Genomic DNA, 18,907 nt, shown 5'->3' with positions numbered 1-18,907 from the left:
GTTAATTCCAAAGAACTGTTGGTTTAACAGTACATTACCGTAACCGCACAGTATTGTTGGATTGGTAACAACTCTGACTGGATTGAGAGACGTCAAGGTCTGAAGGGAACCAACCAAACAAAGTGCATACAACATACGTTTCATTTTTTTTAACATACCAAATATTACACTGTAATGGAACACTGATTTATATGATACATGTTTACATTTATCACCAGTAAAATACTGTGAAGCATTATACAGCAGTATACTGCAAATTATGGTGCATTGTGGGATATTGTTGAGGGCGGGGAGAGAATTGCTGCGTTTAAAATGGTACTGTAATTCCACTCCACAGAATACAGTACCGTACCGTATTTTTGGAGCCCCCAAAACCTTCTGACCACTAGTGGGTAAATGGTATTGTTGTTTCTGAGGCATGCCTTGAAAGAGGCTAAATTTGTGGTATCCGTTAATGTGAGTGCTGTACCAATTTAACAGATATGCGGTAGTACAATGTCTTGCAAAAGTATTCATCCCCCTTGACATTTTTCCTGTTTTGTTGCATTACAACCTGTAATTTAAAATGGATTTTTATTTGGTTTTCATGTAATGGACATACACAATATGGTCCAAATTGGTGAAGATGAAATGAAAAAAAAAAAATATACAATGGAAAAGTGGTGCTTGAATATGTATTCACCCCCTTTGCTATGAAGCCCTTAAATAAGATCTGGTGCAACCAATTACCTTCACAAGTCACATAATTAGTTAAAGAAAGTCCAAAGGTGTGCAATCTAAGTGTCATATGATCTGTCACATGATCTCAGCACCTGTTCTGAAAGGCCCCAGAGTCGGCACCATCAAGCAAGCAGCAACATTAAGACCAAGGAGCTCTCCAAACAGGTCAGGGACAAAGTTGTGGAGAAGTACAGATCAGGGTTGGGTTATAAAAAATATTCGAAACTCTGAACATCCCACGGAGCACCATTAAATCCATTACAAAAAAAATGAAAGAATGTGGCACCACAACAAACCTGCCAAGAGAGGGCTGCCCACCAAAACTCACAGACCAGGCAACAAAGAGACCACAGATGGTCTGCGAAGCTCCACCGTGGAGATTGGAGTATCTGTCCATAGGACCACTTTAAGCCGTACACTCCACACAGCTGGTCTTTACCTAAGAGTGCCCAGAAAAATTTCATTTTGGCTCTACAAAGTATTGACTCTGGGGTGGTGAATAGTTTTGCATGCTCTAGTTAATTTTGTTTTGTCTTATTTCTTGTTTGTTTCACAATAAAAAAAAAAAATTGAAATAATCTTCAAAGTGGTAGGCATGTTGTGTAAATCAAATGATACAAACCCCTCAAAAATCTATTTTAATTCCAGGTTGTAAGGCAACAAAATAGGAGAAATGCCAAGGGGGGGTGAATACTTTCGCAATCCACTGTAATACTCCAAAAATGTGTATTGGAGACAGATTGGAGTAGCAGCCAGTTGACACCTTTGTTAAGGCCTCTAGAAGTGCTACTGATCTGAAAAAATAAATAATAATAATAATAATAATAATTTTGTAATTTCAACACATTACTTAGCAGCCAACCTGCTTGCACCAATCCCATGCAATTATGGTAAAATACAAACCCCATTTCCCCTCAATTAATTTCATTAATTACAATTATTGTAAAAAGATTACAGTAACGCACTGTACTGTTTTATGGTAAATTACAAGCAGCCAGATAATGTAAAAGCAACAGTAAAACATAATACAGTAACAATATTGGCTACAGTAAGATTCAGTATGGTAACATACTGTACCTTTTTTTTACTGTAACTTACAGACAACTCACTGCATTTACAGTAAGTTACCATAAAAACAACAGGAAATGTGTTACGGTGTAGTTAACAGTTATGCTTACATAGTCAGTAATATAGGCCTATCTGTCTCCTGCTTCTGTTCCCTCCTTATACGAGGCAGACTCCCACTGGCCAACGGTTTCCTGTTCTCTGTGTGCTTGGTTTGTGTGCGGGGCCACAGTAAAATCATATTGTGCAATCATTCGTCATGCTGTCCCTTTTCACAAAGTTAAAGCAACAACAAAAAAAAAACGGAAGATTTCTTGTAACTTTGTTGTTGTAGATTTACAGCACACAGACCTGACGTCTATAGCCACTGACTAAACGTGCCTCCACACATTCCTGTTTTCCATTATCCTTCAGAACTTGTGTCCTAGTCGTTCCATAATAGAACCATATATGGTCTTATTCCTCGTATTTTAGGAAGGTTATGCCTTACATCATTTCTTCATTTCTTCAAGTTATTCACTCTACTTTAACACACTTTGGTTCAATTCTCTGTATGCTATAGCCTATAGGACTAGACACAGTATGCTCCCATACTGCCCTCAAAACGTGCACATTTCTCATATAATGATCAGACAAATAGATCTCATCTCAATCTCAAAAACAGATCTGCTTTCATTAACTTCTTTGCAAATGAAACGGGAGTCATGCGGCTCGCATTATTGTCTGACGTCTCCAGAACAAATGTGTGTGTTTTATGAGTGGAAAAGTCCACCATAGACATGCTTCTCTCCTCTGATCGTAAAAGAACAGATAAGGCCCTATAGTTACAAAGGACTGAAGTCAGTTCTCTCTCCTCAGGCCAGACTGACACTGCAGACAAGTACGAAGGCCACACTAGTCCTACCCATATTCATTAGGATTGATTGTACAATTGAACAGGGCAACGGAGCAGGGCATGTTTTAATCTTGGATGTAGTATTACTCAGTTTAGTAATACTTACTCTGTTGAGCTTTGAGTTGATCTGTGAAGCAAAAACACAAGCAGAAAGCCTAACATGGTCCTCAAAGAGAAGTGTGGATATTTGACCAAAAGTACAGTATGTGGACACCTTGACCAAAAGTACAGTATGTGTACACCTGCTCGTCAAACATCTCATTCCAAAACCATGGGCATTAATATGGAGTTGGTCCCCCCTTTGCTGCTGTAACAGACTCTACTCTTCTGAGAAGGCTTTCCACTAGATGTTGGAACATTACTGTGGGGACATTACAGCCATAAGAGCATTAGTGAGGTCGGGCACTGATGTTGGCCGACTAGGTCTGGCTCCAGCCTGCGTTCCAATTCATCCCAAAGGTGTTTGATGGGGTGGAGATCAGGGCTCTGTGCAGGCCAGTCAAGTTCTTCCACACCGATCTCGACAAACTATTTCTGTATGGACCTTGCTTTGTGCATGGATGCATTGTCATGCTGGGAAAGGGCCTTTCCCAAACTGTTGCCACAAAGTTGGATGCACAGAATCGTCTAGATTGTCATTGTACGCTGTAGCATTAAGATTTCCCTTCACTGGAACTAAGGGGCCTAGCCCAAACCATGAAAAACAGCCCCAGAACATTATCCACCAAACTTTACAGTGGCCACTATGCAATCGAGCAGGTAGCGTTCTCCTGGCATCCGCCAAACCCAGATTCGTCCATCAGACCGCCAGATGGCAAAGCGTGATTCATCACTCAGGAGAACACGTTGGACTCTGGAGCAGTGGCAATGGTGGCATCTTTAACCACTCCAGCCGACGCTTGACATTGCGTATGGTGATCTTAGGCTTGTGTGAAACTGCTCGGCCATGGAAACACATTTAATGAAGCTCCCAACGAGCAGCTCTTGTGCTGACGTTGCTTCCAGATTCAGTTTGGAACTCTGTAGTGAGTTTTGCAACCAAAGACAGACAATTTTTACGTGATTCAGCGGGCCCACTAGACATTTTCACTTCACAATAACAGCCCTTACAGTTGACCGGGGCAGCTGTAGCAGGACAGAAATTTGACAAACTGACTTGTTGTAAAGGTGGCATCCTATGACGGTGCCACATTGAAAGTCACTGAGCTCTTCAGTAAGGCCATTCTACTGACAATGTTTGTCTATGGAGATTTCATGGCAGTGTGCTCAATTTTATACAGGTGAACAGGTGTCCACATACACTATATACACAAAAGTATCTTTGAGGACCGTGTTGAGCTTTCTGCTTGTATTTTTGCATCACAGATCAACTCAAGCTCAACAGGGTAAGTATTACGAAACAGATTATTATTGGACATTGACAGGGACACAGCTTCAGGGTCTACAGCTTTTGAAATATGTTTCAGGTTGGTTGTCCAATTACTTTTGTTACTCGTGGATGACATGGGGATATATTAATATGTTGTGTGATGTATATACACACACAAAACTGTAATTTTACCCATAGAAACACCATATTCATGGAAAAATACAGCATTTTTCATCAATCCTTTCATTACCAATTAAAGAAAGGCTATAGCCCACATGTATTTTCTCTCTATAATGTGTTACTTTATATCACTTTATACTAATTTCAGAAACACTTAGGGATCTGTTTTTTAGGCTCTATTTTCTGCTGGCATCATGCCAGCGCAATTGTCAAACTCACGCTCATTTGCAATTTCGAAATGTTAAAGCCAGCTCTCTTCTGTTTTCAAATCCTAGTGCCAGGATTGGTCATTTACTTGTCACTGAGATCCACCTGCAACATCCCCTGTTCACTCAACTCCTGAAACTAACCCCATTCCGCTTTCCCAGATATCCATCTCCCGTGGCATCTTCCACCCTACCATACACATGACTGGATTGGGATCGCTATCCACTGTAGGTTCCTCCCATACTTGCCAACTACATGTTCCTGCCGTTGAACTTGAGATCAGAGTAAGATCCAGAGCAGATTGGATCGTGTATATATACTATCGTTCTGCCCCTGAACAGGCAGTTAACCCACTGTTCTTAGGCCGTCATTGAAAATAAGAATTTGTTCTTAACTGACTTGCCTAGTTAAATAAAGGTTTAAAAAAAGATTCATTTCCTGTTACTGGGTCAATCCTGTTTCCCCGGGGCCATCATTAAGACTCACAAGCCCTTTCTCATCCAGGAGTTCCTCCAACATTTGTCCATTTACATCAGTCTGTGACCCTCCCCAGAGCATATTGTGGGCATTAAAATCCCTGCACCAATTTACCCGTCTCCTATCTTGACCTTCTACATTCCCAGCTACCAACTATAGTCTTAAAACGGGATGTAGAAGTTCACCATTACCAGATTCCCAACCACACTTCTACCACTACAAACTCCTGCACAACTCCCTTTCCCACAAGCCTATATGGGATCCTCTGCTTTATAAAGGTATGCAGATCACTTCTCCACATTCCCCGTATGCCTGTTCTCCCCCACACTTCACACACACACACATATATCTCCTTTTGCCTTTACACACTGCCGCCACATGCCCAAACATTTGACGGTTATAGCAACGCAATGGTTTTCGGGAACATAAGCTCGCACATAGTAAATCATATACCCAATCCTAACTTTTTCTGGCAGTACCAGTACTGAAAGGTTATCCACTTTCTTCCTATATCGTATCATCTGGAGGCTCTTATCCTCAATAAGAGAGCCTCCCTTCAAGTGTTCCTTTATTTATTTTCCCTGTTAACACTTTCTGGAACTCCTGTAATAACCCACTGCCATGCGGTTTTATCCGGCACTCTATCAACCACACCTTTACATACCTCCTCACGCTGTTTGGCATCGGCACACAATGCCACCAAACTTCCATTACGAAAAATGTACTCTTCTAATCACTAGTCAATTCGATCGGACTCACTGCCGTGACTCCACCCTTCACCAACACCTTGAATTCAAGTTCTCTCCGTACAACACTGCAAACCAAACCTCTGTCAATCCTACTCTCCCCTGACGCGACCTGCAGCCACAATGATGTCCAATTTCCAATTTCTTTGATTTCCATGCTACGTGAGCCATGGAGTTTATCACAGTTGCAATGAACGCCACAGAATCCACTTTCTTCACGTACAGTATGTCTGGTTATCTTGGTTGACAAATAGGCCTATCACTATGGGCTGTGCCCCATCCACTACTATTTCTTCAACTTCACTTGCTCCCTCAATTTCTTTGATTGCTTCCCGATTGGAGATCCGATGGACCACCATAACTTTTGCCACCTCAACCTCCTTCACTCTTACAGGGCACTCGACAAACTCGGAGTCATGATCCCCACCACAATTGCAACATGGCCGTTCTTCATTCCAATCTTGTGTATACTCCACCTGTCAGCACACCCTTGAAACATGGCCAAATACTTTACAACTTCCTTTACAAACCACACCTGGGATTTTCGTCAGGAGGTCTTCTTCCTTAACTTCCACAGACACCCTTGTGAGGCCCACTGCCATCTTCCTTTGTTCCTCAGACACACCATTTATCAGGATAAGCCCACTGCTGGACTTTCCCAACATACGATTCACCATCTTTGAGACCCCAAACGGATCTCCCAGGTAAACATCCTCATCGAAAAAATTATTACAATAAATAAAACAATTAGAATAATCGCACCCCATCAAGAAACAAATCCTTGTTCGAAATACACTTGACATCCCCTTCAATTATAGACAATTCTATTTCATTCCATTCTTCGACACTACTGTTCTCTGTTCATCTTCTCCAACTCCACTCGACACGCTTCTCGTTTCAAACTTCCGCCAAGACCCATGGTTCCACTAGGACTTCTTTCAGCTGTCTTCTTTTCACAAGCATATCTACACCCTCACATGAGTCTCTCTGAGCCAATGAACATTTAGCAGGGACTGTTACAAAAATAGGACATGTAGTACCACTTATGTCCACTGTATGGCAGTATGATGCACACCATTGGGAGCACAGCGGAGAGCTGAAAACCAACCATGTCATGTTTATGTTAGACTTTTCAGTTTTACTCAATACATTTGATTTTATTTACTTAAACAGCCTAGAACCTGTTTTTGAGGACTAGGATTTTGTCAGCTCAAGAGGTACCCATGACCAGTGGTGTAAAGTACTTAAGTAAAAATATTTTAACATTTTTTGAGTATCTGTACTTTACTGTTTCCCTGACACCCAAAAGTACTCATTACATTTTGAATGCTTAACAGCACAGAGAAACAGTCCAATTAGCACACTTATCAAGAGAATATCCCTGGTCATCCCCACTGCCTCTGATCTGGCTGACTCACTAAAGACAAATGTTTTATTTATAAGTGTGCCCCTGGCAATCCATAAATGAAAAAACAAACAAGAAAATCGTGCCGTCTGGTTGGCTTGAGATAAGGAATTATTTATACTTTTAATGCTTAAGTATATTTAAAACCAAATACTTTTAGACTTTTAGTCTACTTCTCGAGCCAATCAATAGCACAGACTTAATTACATTTGTTGCTGTTATTTATCACTGCAGTATTTGTGTCAAATTGTCATCGAATTGTAATTGCAGATAGCCTAGCGATTAAGGTTGCTGGTTCGAATACCCGAGCTGACAAGGTGAAAAATCTTAGCAAGGCACTTAACCCTAATTTGCCCCAGGGGCCTGTAAAACATCACACATCTGGTTTATGTGACAATAAAACATATTTTTTGTACATTTGTGTACTCGGTCTTGGACAGTGACGACTCAATTTTCAGCTTCCATTCAGTCAGGGCAATAAAACCACTTTGCCAGGACAGATATATAAAGTATTTTCTTTAAACATTGAGGTCTTACAAGGCTTTATATCTATTATAGACATGTTTGCGCAATGGCAAACCTATAGGACTTGAGTGTGTGACAGGTTTGTGATACTGAAAGGACAGCAACCGTAATACCAGCACACTCATGTAGGAGAGTGCACTTTCTGTAAGACCAAAGGGCTAGTGGTGTAGTGGAGGGTATGCCTATGCAGGTATAAGCCCCATACCCACTTTTTTTTTTTTCAGTGGGCATTGCGTATACTCACTTCTTAATCCCTACTGATGGGTATCAATGTTGTGTAGTGGAGGTATTATGCAGTACAATAGAGAAATCATGCACAAAGTAGTTTACACGATTTCAAAGCACGTGAAATATATACGAATATATATATATATATATAAATATATATACAACGGAATATCATCTGCAGGTAGCAAGAGTGTGGAGCTGTCAACTGGTTTTGGCATGGAGCACAGAAAATATGACATCGGTAGCCGGTAGGGTAGGCAAGAGGTTTCAACGTAAGATATCTACCAGTAAATGCTAACTAAGACAACAATGGGTATGCAAACTAGGTTTCAACTCAAAGTTCCATGACGTACACTAAGGTATTGTTGGCAGATTAGATGGATGCAGTTCAATGCATGATTAATATAATTCACCAAAACAATTCTTGGTCGTCCCAAAAAATATTGCTATCAGGTTGTAAATCACAGTTGGTCTGGTACATTGTTTGCTGCCTCCATTCGGGATGCACTGTTTTAGCTTCAATGACTCAATATTCTGGGCACAAACAGACAAATGTAACTAAGGCTGGAATTGTCAATACAATCAAACTAGCTAGGGCAATGATCACAAGTCAGTCAAAACTTGGCTAATAGGCTAGAATATCTAATTATGTAGCATGCTAAAAAAAAAAAATGGAGCCTAATGTTAGCTAGATAGATGAATGTCATGTCATGCCATATGAGGAGTGGATGAGTGACTGACTTTTCCCCCTCATATTGTTTTTTGGTGGCTACACAGCTAGAGATGCAGGTGTTATTTGGTTAGCTAGCAAGAACTTGAATGACTGTTATGCAGTTAGCATATCTCTTGTGGTCGCAAATTCACTCTGACTATCTACTCCGATTTCAAAGCACTCTTGTCTGAGTGTGCCAGAGGACAGAACAACTGATGAATTTATTAACGCACAACACCTTATGAATATGACTGGTGTCAGTAAACTTAGGCAAAAAAATGAATAGTTAGTGAAGAACACTCTGGATAACATGTAAACAGCCTAACCAGCTCTGCTATGGTGAGTAAAATGGTCAGAGTGAGGTGTTCTCTCATTTGTGTCTGGAAGTACCTAGCTAGCAAGCTAGCCAACTTTAGCCAGTTAGCTCAGGTGCTTGGTTGGGACAAGCATGCATTGGCAGGCAAGCTGCAGAAGGACAATGAGGCTATAATTCCCCATTGTTGATCAGTGCAATTTTGACAGCCAACTAGCTAAAAAAATTGGAGGGTTTATCTAATGTTCCTTCGTTAGATTTTAGCTCATTTCTCTCTGGCTAGCATTAGTTGTTGATCTTGTTGTTGATGTGCATAACTGAAGGAGAGAGAGCCTACCTTTTCAATAGGACTGTAAAGTTCCCAAATGTGAGAGAACACCTATGGTATTTACATATTTACAGAAATTCATTCAGGTGCATTTTGTGGCTTTTGGTGAACACATTCTAATGATCTAAAGGTGTGCTGTTGCAACTGCCTGTAAACACACAGTCCAGTTCAAAGTGAATAATGGCAGGCCCTTGTGGCATATGGCTTGTTTGTATAAAGGCCTACATGTCTGTGTAGACTCCGGTCCTGGACAAGACAGATGTTTTTATTCCATTTTATTTATTGCAGTGTCTTTCCCACTCTATATCACTATAGAGGTTTCACAAATGCCTTAGTATAGCTAATTCCCAAACATTCTAAGAATTTAAGATAAACATTTTTTAAAGTGTAATTCTTCCTGTATATAAACCGATTTTGAATAAGATTTCATGTTGCTAAAATGCTTTCAGTTCCACTTTAAATGCAGCAATGTTTCACAAACATAAGATATTTCAAAGAGATGGCTAACAACAGCAAGCAAGCTGCAATAAAAAACACAGTTCCATTCACCAGATGATGATCACCTTCTTGTTGAAAGTTATTCTTGAAAAGGGAGACGCTAACAAATCAGCAACAACATCCTCTTTGATAACACCTGCTGAAGCCGCTGCAAACTAGCCAACAACAAAAGCTAGCTAGCTAGACCGTGGGAAAACTACTGCTCTCTATTGCTATTGTGACCTGTTGCCTTTAAGAAGGCAGACGTTTCCATAAGTGTTTGTAAAAATGGTCCCACCCATTAAGTCAAAATGTGATTGGTTGATTCCACTGTCACTCCAAAAAATTGTCCAAATACAGTTGAATGGCAGATACCTTTATCTAGCCTTTATCTAGCTTCTGATGTAGCTAGCTAGATGTATCTCCCCGGAGAACAGCAAAGAAAAATCCTGATTGGATCTTTTTTCTCTTCCGTTTTAAAACCCTTTCCTCTCCAACAAAAACTGAAGAGATCAGTAGGTCATTGAAAATAATAATATAATTATTGTCATATTGCTGTAATCATGATTTTTTAAAATAAATCCTTAGGCCTTTTCTGAAGGTGTAGAAGGCTCATTGTTCCCCAGTTTTTTGGTTATTAATCATTTGTAGAGTGGCTCTATTTTCCCTCAGCTTTTTTCACTATTCTGAATGTCTAAAGCAAGGCTGCCCAACCCTCTTCCTGGAGATCTTCTGTTCTGTGGGTTCAGTCCAACCCTAGTTTAACACACCTGATTCTACTAATTAGCTGCTCAACAAGACCTTCACTAGCTGAATGAGATACGCTAAATTAGGGTTGGACTGAAAACCTACAGGACAGTAGATTGCCAGGAAGAGGGTTGGGCAGACCTGGTCTAAAGAATCCATATGTTGTTCTGAAATATGAACACAGAAATACGGTATATTTTGAACTCTTATTATGGTGGTGATTTGACAAAATTGCAATCATGGTCTTGAATTGACCTTGCATTTTTCTGGTCTCGGTCTTGACTTGGTCTCAATTTGCTCCGGTCCTGGTCTTAAATCCGTCTAATGACAGTCCATATACTGTAGATGGGACTAAAGTGGAAGGGTCAAAGAAAATCACATTCATTTCCTCATGGCAACAGCCAACCATAACACATCCTGATAAACATTCCTGTTGGTGCAACATTGCAGCTACACCCAATCAGCTGCAACTACTCTGAAAGAACACAATGTACACATGAAAGGCCCAATAACTGGGTGTTATGTCTTTATTTGATTCATTCATATCTTCACATACAAAAACGTAAAAAATAGGTAATGTTTAAATAGGGAGATTCAACAGGGCAATGAACACAAAAAATGCACCAAACTAGTCATAGATTCAACTGACACACAATTTAAAAACCTAACTTTGAATACTGTGATAAAATCATTTATAATAAATTATACCAGCGTGAGAGAAGTTCATTGTCTCCTTGCCTCATTTTCAGGCAAAATATAATTTTACATAGTTTGTTATTATATAAGAATACTTCTAAACCTATGAAAGCACAGTGCAATTAATCTCAGCAGATAATTTACAGTAAAATGAGATTTGTACAGGCACGCACACACACTCACAGTTAAGAAGGTAAGAAAGAGCATCAGTGACATCTACAGATAAACCAAAAAATGAAAGTCATTGTCCACAAAGCGGCACTGCGGGCTGCCTATCCTTTCTTTGGATTGGTGGATACATCTCATTATTTTTTGAATATTCGATGAGGTTGCTAACGTCAACCGTCTATAGTCAATGGAGAGAGCTGCTACGCTACTAGCCTCATACCATGAATATGCATAGCCTTCTCGAGACAACTTCAATAGAAAGTGTTTGTTCTCAAAGCTGCTGGGATGTCACATGCCCTACTTATATCAGTACACTTGTAACAAATTAAGTATTACAAAACTTCTATTCAATCAAATAACTGTGGGTTGCCTATCCTTTCTTTGGATTGGTGGATACATCTCATTATTGTAATCCATTTTTGAATATTCGATGAGGTTGCTAACATCAACCGCCTGTAGTCAATGGAGAGAGCTGCTACGCTACTAGCCTGATACCATGAATATGCATAGCCTTCTCGAGACAACTTCAATAGAAAGTGTTTGTTCTCAAAGCAAATTAACAAATTAAGCATTACAAAACTTCTATTCAATCAAATAAACCTCATTTATCAAATAAACCATACATTTTTTCGTTGAACAAATTCGACACTCTCTCATTGACCTCCATACAAAAACTCATTGATTGGTGGGCAAAACAATGAAAAAACGCCACCTGCTGGAGGGAGACAGATTTTCTTCTGAGTTGGGACTCTCTCTTCCCCTTCCTCTCTTGATCTACTAACAAGGTTGTATAGTGATGGAAGGCTGCCCTCAACTGGTCAAAGTGAGTAGTACATTGAGTGAGTAGTACATTGAGTTTATTCTACAAACTGCCTGTTCATGAAGGGACTTGTAATCTACTGTTTTTCTCCAGTCAGAGGTTAGACCTTCAACTGATCTTGAAAGAGACAGTGGGGAGGCAGTTTCTCACAGTTAACCGTGTACTGTGAAACAACAGGGAAATGACAGCTAGCATTTAACAACAGTAACCAGCTAACTCCCTCTCACAGTTTACATGCTTGAATGGCATTAGAATCTCTAGAGGGTTGTGAAATGGGTATTCAAGGACCTCTCTAAGGACCTACCTAAACGCAAAATCATTTTTACCTTCTTGAATTTGGGAGATACAAGGATGTGGACATCAGAATGTAAAAAAATAAAGGATTATTGAGTTTATTCTAGAAATGTAATATGTCATCTGTTCTGTCCTACTTTTTCCATGGTTCCAGGGCACAGATCCAACAGCCTTCTGCAGAGCGTTGATCTCAACATAGCGGCTGAGGATCAGGGAGGTGCCAGTGCCCACCACGACCTCACAGCCACCTTTACAGAGTGGACGTCCCTAACACTAATTCTGCCAATGACGCTCAACTATTTAGTTAGGGAAACAGAATATAGTAGAGCAGTTGTTTTTAAGAAGTTTGATCATGCACATAAAGTTGATCTCTCAAGTGGGTGTGGGATGGGGGTAAAAACAGAAGCCTTTAGTCTTTATATAAAGGAAACTAGAGAGACAAATTGCACTTTGTGGGCCACAGATACTGAGGTCTCCATTGGGAAAGAGGTATTCTGACGTCAATGGAACAGAAGAGAGATCATATTGTGATATAGGGTAGAGCAAAAGAGATCAGCAAGGAAGATGTTTTAAAACTATATAATCTGTCAGTGGCAAAAATTAATTTCTCCTCCATTTCAAACTTACTGTGTATGTATCCTGGCTGAGATACCTAGTTACACTTCCAGTCCATAATACATTGAATAGTCTCTTCCTTCCTTGACATATGTGCTGGACTTCATTGTATTTCCGATGAATCCCTGCAATACAACATTAAAGGTCTCATCAGTTTGATATGGTGTTTTCTGAACAAACTAGCTAAGACATGAAGCTACAATTCTCATGTTTATTCACATCTTAGAAAAAAAGGTGCTAAGTAGAACTATATAGGATTCTTTGGTTTGTCCCCATAGGGCAGGGGTGTCATAGGGGAACCCATTTTGGTGGTATGTAGAACCCTTTGCAGAGGGTTCTACCGAGAATCCTCTATTTTGGTTTCTTCATAGAACCCCCTGTAAATAATTCTATATAGAACCCTCTATGAATGGTTCTGCCTAGAACCCCCTATAAATGGTTTCCCTGAGAACATTTTTATCTTTGAAGGGTTCTTCGTAGAACCCTCTATGAACGGTTCCACCAGCCTTATTAGCCTTTATAATTAGACTTTTTATGACAATACATTACAAATATCATAATACATATATTTGAGGTCCTAGTTAGACCCTAACACAGTGATGTTAGGAAACTCCAGGTTTCCAGGCTACATCAGACCTGCATGTCACATTATGCTGGCTTGCAAAGTGATGTGTAATTCCTAACGGAATCCAGCCAGAGTGAGGACATCCAACAATTGGAATTAATCACCCTCAACCTGCATTCAGAATGACTACCAGTGAAAGAAAGATTGAGTAAGGACACTACCTAAATCATCTAAACATCTCAGTAACGGGTGCGATAAATCCAACGACTAACAGATTGGATTATTTGAGAAAAATGTATGTTATTTATCTTTGTGTGTAGATTAATATTAATCAACAAATGAATGTTCATGCAATAAGAAAGATATTGAAACAAACAATTCTGAAAATCAACGAGCACTAGAGTATGCTGGGAAATATAATAATGATGGGTGTGGTTCTGTGTTTTACTTTACACAGAGTAAATATGACAAAAGCACACTCAACTCTGGTTATGAACACTAACACTGTGGTTCTTTTACACCTGTGAGTGTCAAGTTAATTTAACTCCTGAATCAACACTATACATGTTACAGTGAAAAATCAACACTTGGTAAAACTGGCCAATTCGCTGTGTACCATACAATACACAGCTGGTTCACTTATTCCATTTTATTCTCCTACTCTCAGCTGAATAAAATCACAGAAAATAATCATTTGAAAGACAGAAATCCTGTCAAAAATATCCACTATGTCTACTGTTGATGTAAAATGATCAAGGGAATACCAGATACATGAACACATATTCCCATACAGGTAGAGTTTAAAACATTCCCAAACCTCTATTTTTTACACCATCAGATTACTCACTCCTGATGTTAAAGTTCAAACACTGAGGTAAACACTAATGCTCGGTCACTATTTCAAATAAACCAAAAAAATAAATTTATATATAAATAAAAAAGCTTATTCAGATTCAGAAGGGTTCTATGTAGAACCCTTCTTACCTTCCAAATGATCTTTCTTGCATTCCAAAGAATCATCAAATAATCCTTTCTTCAAAAAACGGTTCTTAGGATGATACAAGTTCTAGGCAGAACCCTTTGCCTTAAAAAGATCCCTCATCTCCCAAAAAAGGGTTCTTCAGATAAAAACTGTTCTTGGTAGAACCCTATGCCTCTGCAAAGAACCCTTTTGGAATATTCTTTTTTCTAATAGTGAAGTATTGGCATGAATTATGTCACTCAGACAAGAAATCGGCCTTGAGTTGCAACTCTTTTAACTCTCTTTCTCTGAAATTTATATCAAATTATATCAATTTACTCCAAATATCATGGCTATGTAAGATTTCTATAGTCTGAGAAAATGCTACACGTGTACAGTATATGATGAGAGACAACACATGACATCAACGATGGAGGGTTTGATCCAGTATCAAAGGTCACCCTGAACATTTGAGGTGGGTTTTCCAGACTCTCCATAAAAATGAGCCTGGAAAAACAATCATATTCAGGATGAACAAGAGATATCAAAACCAATGCATAATGGGTAAAGTATGACTTGAGTTACTGTGCATAAGGCAGTTACTGTGACCTTAACTGTCCATAAGCTCAAAAATCATACTTCTCTCAAATTTTGTGCACACATTTGTTTAAATACCTGTTAGTGACCATTTCTCCTTTGTTAACAGCATGATCCCCCCCAAAAAATTACATGTAATTTGTCAAATGCGCAGGTCTAGACCTACAGTGACATGTTTACTTACAAGCCCTTAAGAAAATTCCTATAAAAAAATAAGAGATAAGAATAACAAATAATTAAAGAGTAGCAGTAAATAACAGTAGCAGGGCTATATACAAGGGGTACCGATACAGAGTCAATGTGTCAATGTGCGGATGGCACCGGTGTCGAGGTAATTATGTACATGCAGGTAGAGTTATTAAAGTGGCAATGCATAGATAACAACAGAGAGTAGCAGCAGCATCGAGGGTGGGGGGGCGCAAATAGTCTGGGTAGCCATTTGATTAGCTGTTTGGGAGTCTTATGGCTTGGGGCTAGAAGTTGTTTAGAAGCCTCTTGGACCTAGACTTGGCGCTCCGGTACCGCTTCCCCTACGGTAGCAGAGAGAACAATCTATGACTAGGGTGGCTGGAGTCTTTGACAATTTTTAGGGCCATCCTCTGACACTGCCTGGTATAGAGGTCCTGGATAGCTGGAAGCTAGGCCATGGTGATGTACTGGGCCGTACGCACTACCCTCTGTAATGCATTGCAGTCAGAGTTCGAGAGGTTGCCATACCAGGCAGTCATGCAATCCGTCAGGATGCTCTCGATGGTGCAGCTGTAAAACCTTATGAGGATCATTCTCCTGAGGGGGAATAGGTTTTGTCGTGTGCTTGGACCATGTTAGTTTGTTGGTGATGTGGATGCCAAGGAACTTGAAGCTCTCAACCTGCTCCACTACAGCCCCGTCGATGAGAATGGGGGAGTTCTCGGTCCTCCTTTTCCTGTAGTCCACAATCATCTCCTTTGTCTTCATCACGTTGAGGGGGAGGTTATTGTCCTGTCACCACATGGTCAGGTCTCTGAACTCTTCCCTATAGGCTTTCTCATCGTTGTCGGTGATCAGGCTTACCACTGTTGTATCATCTGCAAACTTAATGATGGTGTTGGAGTCGTGCCTGGCCGTGCAGTCATGAGTGAACAGGGAGTGCAGCAGGGGACTGAGCACGCACCCCTTACCACCTGGGGGTGGCCCGTCAGGAAGTCCAGGATCCAGTGGCAGAGGGAGGTGTTTAGTCCCAGGGTCCTGAGAGTAGTGATGAGCTTTGAGGTCACTTTGGTGTTAAACGCTGAACTGTAGTCAATGAATAGTATTCTCACATAGGTGTTCCTTTTGTCCAGGTGGGAAAGGGCAGTTTGGAGTGCATTAGAGATTGCATCATCTGTGGATCTGTTGGGGTGGTATGTAAATTGGAGTGGGTCTAGGGTTTCTGGGATAATGGTGTTGATGTGAGCCATGACCAGCTTTTCAAAACATTTCATGGTAACAGACGTGAGTGCTACGGGTCAGTAGTCATTTAGGCAGGTTACCTTTGTATTCTTGGGTACAGGGACTATGGTGGTCTGCTTGAAACATGTTGGTATTACAGACTCAGACAAAGAGAGGTTGAAAATGCCAGTGAAGACGCGTGCTAGTTGGTCAGCGCATGCTCTGAGTACACGTCCTGGTAATACGTCTGGCCCAGTGGCCTTGTGAATGTTGACCTGTTTAAAGGTCTTACTCACATTGGCTGCGGAGAGCGTGATTACACAGTCGTGCGGAACAGCTAATGCTCTCATGCATGTTTCAGTGTTACTTCACTTGAAGCGAGCATAGAAGTTAATCAGCTGGTCTGGTAGGCTCGTGTCACTGGGCAGCTCTTGGCTGTGCTTCCCTTTGTAGTCTGTAATAGTTTGCAAGCCGTGCTACATCCGACGAGCATCGGAGCTGGTGTAGTACGATTCGATCTTCGTCTTGTATTGACGCTTTGCCTGTTTGATGGCTCGTCAGATTTCTTATAAGCTTCCGGGTTAGAGTCCCCGCTCCTTGAAAGCAGCAGCTCTACCCTTTAGCTCAGTGTGGATGTTGCCTGTAGTCCATGGCTTCTGGTTGGCGTATGTACGACCACTTTTTTATAGACCGAGTCACTGGTGCTGGAATCAGGAGGATAGAGTTATGGTCAGATTTGCCAAATGGAGGGCGAGGGAGAGCTTTGTACGAGTCTCTGTGTGTGGATTCAAAGTGATCTAGAATTGTTTTCCTTCTGGTTGCACATTTAACATGCTGATAGAAATGAGATAAAACTGATTTAAGTTTCCCTGCATTAAAGTTCCTGACCACTAGGAGCGCCGCCTCTGGATGAGCGTTTTCCTGTTTGCTTTTGTCGGAATACAGCTCACTGAGTGCGTTTTTAGTGCCAGCCTCGGTCTGTGGTGGTATGTAGACAGCTATGAAAAATACAGATGGATGAAAACAGATGAATGAAAACTCTCTAGGTAGATAGTGTGGTCTACAGCTTATCATGAGATACTCTACCTCAGGCGAGCTAATTCCTGAGACTTCCTTAGATATCTTGCACCAGCTATTGTTTACACATAAGCATAGGCCCCTGCCACGTGTCTTACCAGAGGCTGCTACTCTGTCCTGCCGATAGAGTGCATAACCCACCAGCTGAAAGATAAGATATTTCAATTTTTAATGTCCCGTTGGTAGGATATACCTGCTTTCAGTTCATCCCATTTATTTTCCAGCGATTGAACGGTAGCTAGCAGAATGGAAGGCAAGGGCAGATTAGCCACTCGTCACCTGATCCTCACAAGACATTTCTGATCTTTTTCCGCGAAACCTACGTTTCCTTTTCCAGTCGAATCACGTGGATTTGGGCCTGGTCGGGTTTCCATAGTATATCCCTCGCGTCCGACTCCTCGTCCAATTTGAGGTCAGTAATCCCAGTTCTGATGACCAGAAGCTCGTTTTGGTCATACGAGATGGTAGCAGCAACATTATGTAACAAAACAAGTAACGAACAATGCGAAAAAACAAACTAAATTGTATGGTTGGTTAAGAGCCGATAAGCCGGCAGCCCTACCTTCCGGCGCCATCTTTTACTTATCATTCCACAGCTGCACCTTGTGCTGGGGACAATAAAATGCCCCTCTAAAATGTGCAGTTTTGTCACACAACACAATGCCAGAGATGTCTCAAGTTTTGAGGAAGGGTGTAATTGACATGTTGACTGCTGGAATGTCCAACGGAGTTGTTGCCAGAGAACGTAATGTTAATTTCTTTACTATAAGCCGCCTCCAATATCGTTTTATAAAATTGTGCAGTATGTCCAACCGGCTTCACAACCGCGCAGACCACGCCAGCCCAGGACCTCCACATCCGGCTTCTTCATCTGCGGGATCGTCTAAGCCAAGCCACCCGGACAGCTGATGAAACTGAGGAATATTTCCGCCTGTAATAAAGCTCTTGTGGGGAAAAACTCATTCTGATTGGCTATGCCTGGCTCTCAAGTGGGTTGGCATATGCCCGCCCAAGCCCATCCATGGCTGTGCCCCTGGCCAGTCATGTGAAATCCATAGATTAGGGCCTAATGAATTTATTTAAATTGACTGATATGAACTGTAACTCAGAAAAATCTATGAAACTGTTGCATTTATATTTTGGTTCAGGATAGTTCTTTTGCTGGGCTCACCTTCATCGTCGTCAAAGGTGTTGCTGTAGGAATCAAGGAATAGATGACAGAAATCCCTTTCTGAGTCAAACATAGATTGCCTCAAGGAAGGGAAAACTGGATAGCAAAATGAACAGAAATGGTACACAGGATGCTATAA

The sequence above is a fragment of the Oncorhynchus tshawytscha genome, linkage group LG19, assembly GCF_018296145.1.
Source record: "Oncorhynchus tshawytscha isolate Ot180627B linkage group LG19, Otsh_v2.0, whole genome shotgun sequence".
Lineage (NCBI taxonomy): Eukaryota > Metazoa > Chordata > Actinopteri > Salmoniformes > Salmonidae > Oncorhynchus > Oncorhynchus tshawytscha.
Note: the sequence above shows the minus strand (reverse complement) of the source record.